Consider the following 14,576-nt stretch of genomic DNA (forward strand, 5'->3'; position numbering starts at 1 on the left):
ATATGGAAAACAATTCTTTCCTTATTGCCAGTGTCAGCATAATCAATAAATACCAATGGCAGGTCTCATGTAGACAGACAGCCACAATGAAAATAATTTTGATCAGCAAAGCCACACAGTCTTTCCCCCTGTGATGAAAACTCACACAGGTACTTGAGCTAGCAGTGCAAAAATTAATACCCATCTGAATGGACAGGTTGCTTGCTGCGAGAATTGATCTTTTCCTTCTCCTTGTCCATTCCTCTTTATATTTCAAAATAAACTGAAAATGCAAACACATCTGTGATTTGAAAATATCACTCTTTTTATGATATATTTTTATTTGGTAATTTGTCACAGTCAAGGATGATTTCCTTCCATGATTGTCTTATCTGTGGGTTGAAAGATGGCTAATGAGGCCAATCCAGGATCAACAGACTGCTGCAACTTGGGCACATTTCCATGCAGGGTGGATGGCTCCAGATTCTTGATTCAGTCCATGACATGCTATTTCTGCTGCTCCCATTTTTCTGTCTCCCCTTGTTGTCATAAAGTTTCAAAGTACTGAGATTCTTGCGGCAGACTCTTGCTTCATTTGAGGCAGTCCTGGGTGATAGTTTCCTATCAGTTGATGTTGATGTTGCATTTTTTCAAGTTGGCCTTGAAGACATCCTTGAAGCACTTTCCCTGCCCTCATCTTGAAGGAACATATTGATTATGTTGGGAGAATAAAACTTGCTTTGGGAGTCTGGAGGCAGACATCCAGATGACATGGCTGGTCCAGCAAAATTGATGTTGGATGATCATCACCTTGATGCTCATGGTGTTTGCTTCTGAGAGGATGCTAATGTTAGTGCATTTATCTTTCCACTGGACTCCAAGGATCTTCTTCAGGCAGCATTGATGGTGCCTTGACTTGAGGTGTCTCCTATACATTGTCCACATCTCAGCTCTGTGCAATAAGGTGGGGATCACAACTGCTTGATAAACCATAAGCTTGGTTTTGGATCTGATGTTGCAATCTTTGAACACCCATTTCCTCAGGTGTCTGAAGTCACTTAGACCTTTGAGACAATGTTAAGTTTAGTCCCATTTTTTGTATGCCTTTCTAACAGCATCAACAATTTCCTGAAGGTCTACTTCCAAGTGAGCACAGACTACAACATCATCAGCATACTGGAACTCAATGATAGAGGTTAGGGTGATCTTATTTTTAGCTACAGTCAACTGAGATTAAACTGTTTACCATCAATTCAGTAGTTTAGCTCTACTCCAGCTGCAACCTTGCTGGTGGTCAGATGTAGCATTGTGGTAAGGAATATTGAGAAGAGTGTTGGAGTGATGGCATAGACTTGCTTAACTCCTATCATAAACTCAAAGAGATATGAGATAAATCTGTGACTGAGAACCATTGTGGAAAAGGCAAAGAGTGGTTTCATAGTTTCATAGTGCTTAGGGTCATAAGGGACCTAAACAGATCATCAGGTTTGACCCTCTGCTGGGGGGGGGGGGGGCGGAACGGGTGCCGCAGTCATATCACCCCAGCCAAATCATATCACCCCAGCCAAATAGCTGTCCAGCCTCTTCTTGAAGACTCCTAAAGTAGGAGAGAGCACTTGGGAGCACTTGGGACCTCACTTGGGACCCCACTTGGGAGCCCATTGCAGAGCCTGGCAGCTCTGCCTGTCAAGTAATGTCTCCTGATGGCCCACCTGAACCTTCTCTCTAACAATTTGTGGCCATTATTCCTAGTAACCCCTGGTGATGCCCAGGGGAAGAGAGCCTCCCCGAAGACTCCTAAAGTAGGAGAGAGCACTTGGGAGCACTTGGGACCTCACTTGGGACCCCACTTGGGAGCCCATTGCAGAGCCTGGCAGCTCTGCCTGTCAAGTAATGTCTCCTGATGGCCCACCTGAACCTTCTCTCTAACAATTTGTGGCCATTATTCCTAGTAACCCCTGGTGATGCCCAGGGGAAGAGAGCCTCCCCCAATTCTCACTGGTCCCCCGTGGAGAGTTTATAAATGGACACCAGATCCCCTCTCAGCCTTCTCTTGTGGAGACTGAATAAGTTCAGACCCTTTAGCTTCTCCTCATAGGGCCTGCCCCACTGCCCCTTGACCATACAAGCAACCTTCCTCTGACCCTCTCAATGCTAGCCATATTGCTCTTGAAGTGTGGTGTCCAGAACTGGACTCAGTACTCCAACTGTGGCCTGACCAATGCCACATAGAGGGGAAGGACCACCTCTCTGAACCTGCTTGTGATGCATCTGTAGATGCACAACAAGGTGCAGTTAGCCTTACTGACCGCTTCCTCGAATTGGCGGCTCATGTTCATCCTGGAGTCAACAATGACTCCAAGATCCCTTTCTGCCACCATGTTGACAAGAAGGATGTTTCCCAGCTTATAGGTGTGTTGCTGGTTCCTTCTCCCTAGATGCAGTACCTTGCTCTTGTCTGCATTTAACTCCATCCTATTCTCATCCACCCACCTCTGCAACCTATCTAGATCTAACTGGATTTTGTCCCTTCCCTCCAGCATGGCCACCTCACCCCACAACTTGGTGTCATCAGCACATTTGGACAGCGTGCATTCCACACCCACATCTAGATCACTGTTAAGATGTTGAACAGTACAGAACCCAGGACTGAGCCCTGGGGGACTCCACTGCTTACATCCCTCCAAGTCAAAAATGACCTGTCCATCACTACTGTCTGGGTGCAACCATCTAGCCAATTTGCCACCCATCTGATGCTGTAAGCATCAATGCTGCAGTCACCTAGTTTTTTTTTAAGAGAATGTGGAGGGAAACTGTGTGAAGGCCTTCTTAAAGTCCAGGAAGATGACATCCACCCCAACACCTTTGTCCAGGGTCTTTGTGACCTGATCATAAAAAGAACCCAGGTTAGCCAGTCAGGATCTGCCCTCAGTGACCCCATGTTGGTTGCTCCTGAGCATTACCTCCCCTGCTGGGCCCTTGGAGATGTGCTCCTTGATAATTTTCTCAAAGATCTTCCCAAGGACTGAGGTAAGACTGACTGGCCTATAATTTCCTGGGTCTTCCTTCCTCCCCTTTTTGTAAATGGGGACCACATTGTCCCTTTTCCAATCCTTTGGTACCTAACCAGTGCCCCATGAGCACTCATAGATCCGTGCCAGGGGCCCCACTATGACCCCCGGCAATTCCCTGAGCACTCTTGAGTGAAGAGCATCTGGACCTACTGATTTAAATACATCCATCCTCTCTAAGAGTTCCCTAGCTAGGTCATCCCTGACCCTAAGCGGTGCCGCTCCTGGATCTGTCCACAATCCTAGTAAGGGAAATGTCTCAGGCTCTGTTCAGGAATATGGAGGCAAAAAATTCATTAAAGAGGTCAGCTTTTTCTTTTTCTGCAATCACCAGATTGCCAAGCCTATCCTGTAGGAGCCCCACATTACCTGGTGCCTTCTTCTTACTCCCTAAGAATAACTTCTGTGGGCATCCATACATCAGAAGGATCTTCCACAGTGCATCTTGGTTGACAGAGTCAAAGACTTTTGTGAGGTCAAAGAAGGCCATGTAGAGAGGTTTATGTTGTTCCTGAAAGTTTTCTATAGCCGGCAAGCTGTGGAGATCATGTCATCTGTGCTTCTTGATAGCCCTAAACCTACACTGAGATCCTTATAGGAGCTATTCAGCAAGTGGAAGGAGATAGCTCAGGGGGGTTCTCACAGTGATCTTTCCTGTGGTGGACAGAAGGGTAATGCCTCTTTAATTTCCATATTCAGACCTGTCTTCTTTCTTGAAGCTTGTTATCTCCTCTCCCTTCTGCTTGAAGGTTTTAGTGGGGATTCCAGCACCTCCAACTACTGTGTCATTCTTTATCTGCTTAATGGCTTTCCTCACCTCATCAAGAGTTGGAAGGATTTTGAGATTTCTCTGTGACTGGGTGCTGTGGGATAGAGTTGAGAAAACTCATCAACAATAGAGTCTCAATTGAGAAGGTCTTCAAATTGCTCCTTCCAGCTGGCATTGATGACTACCCTTTCCTTGATCAGATCTCCTCCATCCTTAGGTCTCAAGGGGGTTGGTTCCTGAGTGCTTGGACCATAGATGGCTTTGATGGTTTAAAAAAAAAATCTGTGCATATTGTGGATATCAGCAAGATGTTGAATCTCCTTCACCTTGTCTTCCTACTATCTGTTCTTTATATTGCAAGTCCTCCATAGATTCATAGAAGCTAGGGTTGTAAGGGACCTCAACACATCATTGAGTCCAACCCCCTGCCTGGGCAGGAAAGTGTGCTGGAGTCAGATGACCCCAGCCAGATGCCTATCGAGCCTTCTCTTAAAGACTCCCAAGGTAGGGGAGAGCACCACCTCATTTGGAAGCCCATTCCAAATTTTGGCTACCCTTACCGTGAAGAAGTTTTTCCTGATGTCTAGCCTAAATCTGCTCTCTGTCAGTTTCTCAGAGATCTCCTTCGGACCTCTTCCTTGACTTGTTGGAAATTCAATATTCTTTTTGCTTGGACTTGATGTGATTTTGCCAAGCACAAAAGGCCTTACACTTGCAGTTGATCAACTCTTGGATCTCCTGCTCATTCTCATCAAACCATTCTTGATATTTCCTGGTAGAGAGTCTAAGTATCCCTTCACAGGCTATGATGATGGTAGACCTGAAGGCACATCAAGCCCTGCAGATATTCTCCCATTGCTGTTGATTAGATTTGCCAGTTTTTCATTGAGGTACCGGTGGAAGAGGTCTCCCTTTATTGGGTTCTTGAGACTTTCAACATTAATCTTTCATCAGCATTGCTTTTTCTGCAGCCATGTTTGGGAGCCAGTTTGAGTGACATAACCAAGTGGATGAGTCAGTGATGAGTCCAGAAATTGTCAGCTCCTAACATAGCTTGGGTGATGAGGACATCTTTGTGATCTTGGGCATGGACAAAGACATAGTCAATTAGGTCCAAATGCTTCAATTGTGGATGTTGCCATGTTGTCTTGTGCTTATTCTTCTGATGGAATAGGGTGTTGGTGATGGGGAGTCCATGTTCCAGATATTTGGTCAAGAGGAGGATGCTGCTGGAGTTGACCTTTCCTGCTCCTTCATTGCCGATGGTTCCCTTCCAACTCTGGTTTTGAAATCACCCAGAAAAATAAGTCTGTCTCCCTCTGGAAAGTAAAAAAGTACTTGGTCAATGTTGGTGTAGAATTCCTCCTTGGTTTCATTGGTGGTGACAAGAGCAGGCATATGCTCTGATGACAGTGGCATATAGGCTATCCACCATTTTAAGACAGAGTCATGAGATACTCATTAATTATGTTGGGGAATTTATTGAATTGGTTTATGAGTTAATTCTTGATAGCAAAACCAACTCCATGAAGCTGGCATTCTCCTTCCAGAAGAAGGTATAGCTGTCTCCATGTTCTTTGTCTGCATGTCTCTGGGTCTTGCTCTGTGCAATGACATTGATTTTTGTGTCACCTCAGTTCTCAAGCCATGATTGTAGTGTAGTACTCTGGGATTGTCCATGAGGGTGCTCTGGCTATTAGGATTGTCCATGAGGGCCCTGATGTTCTAGGTCCTGAAATTGACTATACAACTTGGTTCATTTCAACAGCAGTACAGTGATTCCACTGGATGCGGTTATCCAGTCAGGAAAAAGGTAGGCAGACTAGGTTTAGGGCACCTTTCCTAGTCCATTCCCCATGTTGGGTGAGCACAGCAGATCCTGACATGGGTTCCTTAGTTGCAGTTACGGTTGCTGAATTGCACTCCTACCTTGACCAAGTGTTAGATGACATCTTGTAACTGCTGGCTTTGTTCCAGTTCATGTCTAGGAGCTCCCAGCCCCCACAATCATATCCCTGCTGCCACTACCTGGTGAGAAAAGGGATTGAAAAATATTCTGGAAAAGCCTTTTTCATGGAAGATGCCTGTGCATAATTTCTGTTATCATGGAGAAGCTACCGCACATCAACTTCTGCACCATTTTTTATAGAACAAGACCTTAATCAAATGGCAAGTAAGCCAAGGCAATTGGAGATCTCATTTTGCTGCAGTCTTTGTCCAACTTCACAGCAATTAAGAAAAAAAAAGAAAACAAAGATGTTAATGATATTGCACTTATCTGGTAAATACTGATTTTCCTGAAGGAGGTTGTTATGTTATGTTTTTGCTCATATAGGGCTTCTAATTTCAATTCCCAGGTGGATATTAGTATATTGATATAATAATTCCAGAGTTGTTTTGAACAGGATCTGATACTTTCAAAAGCATAGTAATGGAATGCAATTTTTCAGTACTGTGCTATTTATTTCCCATGAATGAAAAAGGAATGGTTATGACAATTATGTATGGCCAAACACATGTATGGCCATGTTATAAAATATGGTGCAGGATGCTGCTATAGAATTGATCTGTAATACAAGTAGGATAAAACAGGAACAAGACCCTGTGAATAAAGAGTTTAACATAAATGGGCCTCAGACTTAGGGTTGTGAGCAGGATAACTTCAGAAGAGGTAAGTGGTTGGAATGGCATAACATGTTGCACAAGGGGCTTAGGTAGGGATGGTGCCAGCCTCTTCCTGGCGGGGGTGGGGCTGAGCTAGGCTAGGGCCAGGTCAGGCCAGGTGCTTGGGGTGCTATAGCCATCCCAAAATTTGCCTTAGCCCCCCAGAGCCACCCCTGCCAGCACCACCACCACGGCCACCGCCACTGCCACTGCCCACCTGCCCCATGCAGCTGAGCCTGGCCCATTTCTGGCTGCTCTGAGCCCAGCCCCATCCCAGCCCCCCCAGCAGGAAGAGGCTGGCGCTGCCCCTGCTGGGAGTGCCGCACCTTTGTGGGCTCACCTACATGGGGCAGGTGGTGGCGGTGCTGGGAGGGGTGGCTATGAGGGAGCTAACCTGAATTTTGGGGTGGCGATAGTCCTGCAAGTCCCCCTAGTGCTGCTCCTGATTTTGGGGAAAATTTGAGGAATACACAAGTATTAACCACTCCAGTTGTTATGTACACTTTAACTATACTCTCTGTGATAACTCATCAACATGAACGTATTGTAAATGTTAATAGGTAGAGGTAAGAATAGATTATGCACAGCCTGTAATTGTGGGATGATGAAGTGCTAAACTTAACGTAGGTTATGCATGTGTAGACTTTTCATGTAGAATGTATATGATACACCTTGCTAGTATCCAGAGCAGGAAAGCGACAGGGAAACATTTAAATGCTGGAAATTCTGCCTGCTTACTTTCTTCAAGACTTTCAACAGGAATGTGGGAGTAATTGATAGGACAAGCATTTCTCACTATATTTTATTTTTAATTAATTTTCTGGTTTGTTGTTATGACATTTATTTTGAAGTTTCTAAAAAAAGTTTGTATTTAAGTTACTTTTTCTTACTGGCTGCCCTCTACAGGCTGCTGTAATAATAATAATTTGAAGCTGAGCCAAGTAATCTGCCCAAATCTTGGATTTAATCCCACTGCAGACTATAGCATAAGTGTATACACATATATGCACACACACATCCCTCAAGACCAAAATTAGATATATTTATTTAATTCAGAAGAAGCAACTGAACTAAATTTTGGGAAACACTTCTACCTAAGAAATTGACATTTTAGATTCAGAATATATTGATTAGTTTTGGTTAGACTAGACATACTGGTCATATGGTTTGCTTCTGTTTCCTGATAAATTTAGCGACAGAAAACATATTTATGATGTGAATATTTACAGTTATACATTCAGAATTTGCTTTCAAGCTTTGGAGCCCTCTGCATGACTTCTCATATCAGGATTGAATGCTAAATGTAATAAGCATTGTTGTCTCCCTTCCTGTAAAAAATCTTTTAGGGTAGGACACTTGACTCAAAGTCAGTAATATTGGTGTGTTTCAATAGTAATTACTCCATTTAGAAATGACTGCTCAGGTAATAACTAGATTTTGAGAGGAAACAAGTAGATGCAAGGGCTTGTATTAGTGTAGCAGTCTAACTTCAAACTGTCACTAGTTCAGTTTCTGCTTTAAATCAATGGATTTTGTACAGTGCTTTTCACTTACAAATTTAAAAAATATATATTTTGCAATTAATTTCACTATCATAATTTCCTTTTTTCAAGTGGGAAAAGGAAGAGAATGTCCTTGATTTATTCAAGGACATTCATCAAGCCAGGGGCAGGACCAGGAGAGGAGCCCAGGGTCTCCAAGCTCCAGTCCCATGTCTTGAATCTATCAGCTAAGTTTGAATAATTTCTATAGCATCTTTCATAAACCCCTTCCCCTTTGGATCATCCCATGGATACAAAGAGCAAAAGGAGCAATGAGCAACCTTGCATGGCAATGGAGATGTTGAAGACATTTTAGGGCTATCTACAAAAATTTGCACTTTGACCCACTTGTGAGGGTAGAGAGGTACTATACAAAATTAGTCTCCTCTTTAAGATGAAGGATTCCCATTCAATATGTTTCTCTTTTTCTTACAGTTCTTCCCTGCAGCAAGAATATGCTATCACAGAAGGCTTCTTCTATGAATGTTCAGAACCCACTGTGAAGGGGCAATCCTATTTAAAAAAACCATAAGAAAGAAAAAAGAAATATATAGGTAGACCAAGATGACATTATTCTATCTTAAAACTTCCCATTAAAGGAAAAGAACAGGCATAATGTGGTAACTAAACTGTACTTTGATTGTTCCCTTAGTGCTTTTAGTTTCAGAGAATTGATAGCTTCAAGCATTAATAATTTACCTGACACTTACTATCTGGTTTCAGTTGCATTCATGTATCAATCATTTGCCTTGAAGTAACTATATGACTTTGATTCCTTTGCGTATTGATGAATTGCTTTAAATAGTTCCAATAGAATAAATGTGTTACTTATTTTTTGTCAACTTTTCAATGTTTTTAGTTACCAAGGTCATTTTCCTAGACTAGAACTCAGCATGTGTATTAGTAAACAGGGCTGCAACATTGTTTAGTGCTTTTAGGACATTTTCCTATACGATTTGCTTTTTGAAATTTTCTTCTACTATATATAATGCTTCTTTTTGTATAACATTGCACATAAATATGTTAAAAGAACATTGAAGTGGCAAACTCAGGAACTCAAGGGTGTAAAATTCTCAAATTAACATGCAACCTCAATCCAATCCCTTTGTGCATATGCATAGAAAGAACTAATGAGTAGCATCTCAATGTTTGTTTTAGTCTCATTGTTCAATGAGTGCTCTATGCCTTATTTATTGCACACTATTCAAACACTACTCTGAAGTCGTTCATTCCCTCAAAGACTTTTCTGTGGTGCTTAACTATTGTATCTGAGTGTTTCACAAGCATTAAATCAATCTATCTATGTAACATCCTGTAAGATGAGGGAATATTAAATCTCCATTTTATGGAAATGGAGAACTAAGGCACACATTGTTTAAGATCAAAATTATCCACTAACTTTTAGTACTGAATTTGAGAAATGTAGGAACATCATTTTTTCAGTGTTCTTGGCATCATATAGAATTTTATCTCTTCAAAGTACAGCTCCCACTGACTTCAGGTGCAGCTGCAGGTATTTGGCACTTTTATAATCAGATTCTGGGTGCCCAAAGCTGAATACTCAAAAAATGAGAAATACGTAACTAGTGCCCAGATATGAAAACTAGGAGCTCAATAGCAGAAGCTAGGATTTTCTAGAATAGTATTCAGCTGTCTTAGTGTTGAGACTCTCAGTGTTGAGAATGTCCTTTCTGTTCCAGCAACCCTTGCTTAATTCACTATGTACTTTCCAACTTTGAAACAAAGGTCTGTAGGAACCCTGTCTCAACACCTTCATTCTACAATTTAGAACTATGAAGGATACCATTCATACATTCACTTCCAGTTTCAGTTTGTGTGGCATCAGCTTCAAGCCATCCATTCTTTTATACCTTTCTCCAATAAACTAAAGAACTTCTTAGTACCTGGTATTTTCTCTAAATGAAGACAATTAAGGACTGTCATGTAATTAAATACATGCAAGGCAGCCCAATTAAGGAAGCACAGTCTTAATAATTCCAATATTTCCTGAATGTAAGCATTCATTACAGTGTAGGATCAATTTCACTTGAGTAGAGCTGAACTGGAGCATGCTCAGTAGGGCTGTGTGAAGCTTCAGTCGCTGATTCGATTTGGTGGAGGTTCCGCCTGATTCAGTGACCAAATGTCCAAATATGAATGGAATCAGAAGACCCTTTAATCTCTTCAAATCAAATCTAAATCCACCAAATCAATTAGGAAAGATTCAGTGATTCGAACATAGGCACACCTTTAAATGTTTTTTCGACATGCTTCAAGGTACCAGGAGGTTCATGAATGCTGCGATGGTGGGGCAGATGGAGCATCCCACAGGAGCACTGGGGGTTCCCCAGCATGCTTGGCAGCAGACCCAGAAGTGGACCAGAAGTGGACCCCCCTGTGCTGCCCTGGCTCAGCGACTGGTGTCTTCTGGTTCAGGGGGGGCACCCGGGGTCCCCCCGTGGCCGATTGACAAGCTGGGAGGCCGTGGGGAGAGGCCCCAGCACACTCCCCAGTGAACCCAGAAGTGGACTGGAAGTATGTCCAGTCCACTTAAGGGTTTGATGCTAAGCATATGGCTCCCCTCACCCCTCACCCTCGCATTCCTTTGGGATGCTCCATCTTCCCCACCATCACAGCATTCATGAGCCAGTCAAATCGAATCGGGAACAGTGATCTGAATCAATTAATTGAATCACTGTCCCTGATTCAGGCTGAATCCAAATCAAATAGGGTCCATTTCATACACCCCTAATGCTCAGTCACTTTGAGAATCACATAGCAGTTGTGAGGGGGATGATGCATGTTTAATCACAGAGTGGGGGTGGCCCCTACAGAGTCTGGCTGTATGGTTGTGAGAGGCTCAAGCACATTCAGCAAGGAGAGAACTGTCAGTAATGTTAATGAATAAAATAAAAGGAGTCTCTAATGATCATATGGAAACTGCAGTCTAGCTTTTAACTTGGTCAAATTGTGAAGGGTATGATAATTCCACATATACAGCAAAAGATACATCTCCAACAGAGACTTTCCTCTCCAGCCCATACTGGGCTATTGGACATCAATACTATTTAAAGAAAAGCACATTTTTGATATGTACAAAGCAACATATTATTCTCTACTCATGGAAATAGGAAATATTAATAATAATAGGAAATCTTTTAAACTGAAACGTTCTAATAAAAAATCATCAACTACAAACACTTTCTCTGAAGGAGGGGTGAAAATATGGTCTTGTTATGCAAAGGAGTGGAACAATATTAATAAGAGGCATTGCTAACAGCACTTCCAATAATCATTATCAACATTATAGACCCTGGGGGTCTTTAAGAGGAGGCTAGATGAACACCTTGCTGGGGCCATTTGACCCCAGTACTCTTTCCTGCCATGGCAGGGGATCAGACTTGATGATCTGCTCAGTTTCCTTCTGACCCTACCAACTATGAAACTATGAAACAATTCTATGCACAGTGCTTTGTATACAGGATTCCTAGTATGCCATCTATAGTTATTTATTTAGTTCAGTGTTTCTCAGCCTTTCTAGACTCAAGGCACCTCTCATTCAGCTCAAAGCACCTATCAGAAAATGCCAGCTCTGACACCCCGCAGCACCATAGAAACATTCTGAAGACACCGCAGGGTTCTGTGGCACCCTGACTATCACTGATCTAGTTGGTCTTCATTCCATTTATCTACTACACATTAATATAATACGTACATTTACTGGAATTTTGTTAAACACTTTAGAGTATTATACTGATTCTCCAAGTGGCATATTCTTGGCATATTCTGCTACTCTGAAATTATCTTTGGTTCTTTAAGGTGTAAAAGTTCAAATGGAAATATATGTTGAAAGTGATCTAGTTTAATGAGTGAACCAGACAACTTTATTGAGCTTCAGTTGAGAATCAAGTGTGCACATTTCAACCTAATGCTAGCTGTGGTTATTGAGAAACAAGCCTCTGAAAAGCAGTTCTACATAGATCTCACAGCTCAGCCTTATCACAAAGTGAGTTGCATCACTGTATAATATGATATAGATGATTCTTGACTGAGAAGAAGCACGTAATTCAATTGAAGGGTTCTGCTGACACAAGAACAGTCTTCAAGTGATTAATGAATGGAAGCTGAAACTCTCAATTGGGTTACAATCTTGCTATTCTATTCAGGACCAGGTTTGCAAATCTGTGTGATTAACTTTATTCTGAAAAAAAAATCAATGTAGGAAAATAAATGAAAAATCAGCACAAAAAGAAATCTGTGAATTTGACATTGCACATGCATGTAGACAAGTATTTAGAAATAAAAGGAATATGGCCAGTGTCAAGTTACCCAACTACTTTAGGTTAGAAAATATAAAATGTTTAAAGTGAAGCTGAGTTGAAGGCTGAATGATATTTCAGATCCAAGATTTTTTTAATTGTTCCTTTACTTATAGAATAATAAAAGAAAAACATATCCATGAGAAGACTATTAGTTTTAATGAAATAACTGTTTGTTGATAAAATGTTTTAAATATTATATATCATATGACAGTGTCTTTCCAAATGAAAAGCCATTTTGAAATGAAAATGACAAATTAAAATTCTCAAATAGGGTTTTTTTACAGAATTAAACCTTGTTTCCCACATTGCCTCCAATGTGAAATTTCATGGAAATTGACTGGATTTCACAAGGCATTCCAATTTAATTAGAAGTGTATTTTCTGAGGGAAAAGGTTCTAAGCTTTTCTGACCATCTCTAGTTTAAAGGTTTTCTCTAATAAGGCAGCACTTGCCTGAAATATTCCTGAGGAGAAAGAAGACAATTATTTCTATAGCACCTCCAGAGTCAATATATTTGTGAAAGTCTATAATAAACAAAGATTAGCTTCTCACCTGATGTAAATTACTTGTAGCTCTATCAGTGTAAGTGCTCCCTAGCAGTGCTCTGCATATAATCCCATGCTCAGGGAAAGTTGGGGCTATAACCATTCCCCTCTCCACAGAAATAAACATTATAAGCAGCAAAAGTTGTTCTCATCCTCAATATATTGAACCAGGTTGCAGCAGCCCCAGAGGGCAGGGGGCCCCAGAGGTCAGCCTGCCAGCCCAGGGCTGCTCTGGCTGGGCTCAATGTGCTGTAGAGGGGCTGGCTGAGGCACAATGGTGCTTCTGTGTGGTGCTAACCAGTAGGCAGCCCTAGCAATGTAGCATCCTCATGCCCCATCCAGCCAGTCAGTGTCTACACATGCACTGCTGTGCATAAAAAAAACCCTTTGCAAGCATATACAAGTACTATCGTCGGCAGTCCGTCAAAGTCGAGGATGATGGCCATCAGGCTTGATGGGTCCTCGGGTGACTGAGAAGCCTGATTCTGGATACACACATTCTTTGGCAATGGGGTCATGTTGTTGCTCAGGGGAGTGGGATTTGCAGCTCTGGGTTGGTCTCCTTCTCCTTCTTCCACTGCTGCTGTTCCACCTCAGTACCAAGTCATTGGGCCTCAAAGTGGTGCATGCCTTGGTGGACCAGATGGCACCACACCGAATGGTCAACAGCTTGCTCCTCCCAGCCATTGGTGTCAATGCCTCTGTGCTTGAGAGCAACCTTGAGTGTGTCTTTCTACTGCTTCCTTTGGCCGTCCTTTGAGCATTGGCCAACAGAGAGCTGGGAAAAGAGAATCTGGAGGGGGAGGTGGTTCTTGGACATCTGGATGTAGTGGTCCATCAGAGTTGATTTCTCAAGAGCAAGGCTTTGATGCTGGTGGATGAAGCTTCATGGAGGATGCTTGTGATGGTCCAGCGGTCCTCCCATTTGGTTGCGAGGATTCAAAGCAAGCACTGCTGGTGAAAGCTCTTGAGGGTCTTAATGTGGCATTGGTAGATGGTCCAGGTTTCACTGCAGTAAAGGAGGGTGGTCAGCATGATAGCCTTGTAAACCAGGACCTCCGTCAACTTCCGAAGGTCTCTATTTTTGAAGGCATGCTGTTGCTGCTTAAAGAAGGTGGCATTGGCACAGTTGATCCGGTGCTGGACTTCTTCATCAATGGTAACCCATTAGAGAGAGGTGGCTGCCGAGATACAGAAAGTGCTCCACATACTCCAGAGCCTCTATGTCTATGTAGATAGCATGAGGGATGTTCAACTGGCCTGGGGAGGGTTGGTGGAGAACCTTCATTTTGACAACATTGAAGGATAGGCCAAGTCTCTTATGCAAAGTGTTGAAGAGATCTAAGGTCACTTGCACATCCTGTGCAGAATGAGCCATCACGCAGCAATCATTAGCAAACTGAAGGTCATAGATGTTCCTGGTGGTGGGTTTCATTTTTGCCCAGAAGCTCCCAAGATTGAAAAGCTTCCCATCCAGTCAATACTGGATACTGACGCCAGATGGTAGATCATCTTGGATGAGGTGGATGATGATGGTCAGGTAGGTGGTGAACAGGGTGGGGGCAATCACGCAATCTTGTTTGACCCCAGTCTGGATGTGGAAGGCGTCAGTTTCAGATCTTCCACTCAGGACACTGGTGGTCATATCATCATACAGAAGCCTCAGCATGGTGACAACATTCAGC

Source organism: Alligator sinensis, unplaced genomic scaffold (genome assembly GCF_000455745.1).
Source record: "Alligator sinensis unplaced genomic scaffold, ASM45574v1 scaffold798_1, whole genome shotgun sequence".
Taxonomy (NCBI): Eukaryota; Metazoa; Chordata; order Crocodylia; family Alligatoridae; genus Alligator; species Alligator sinensis.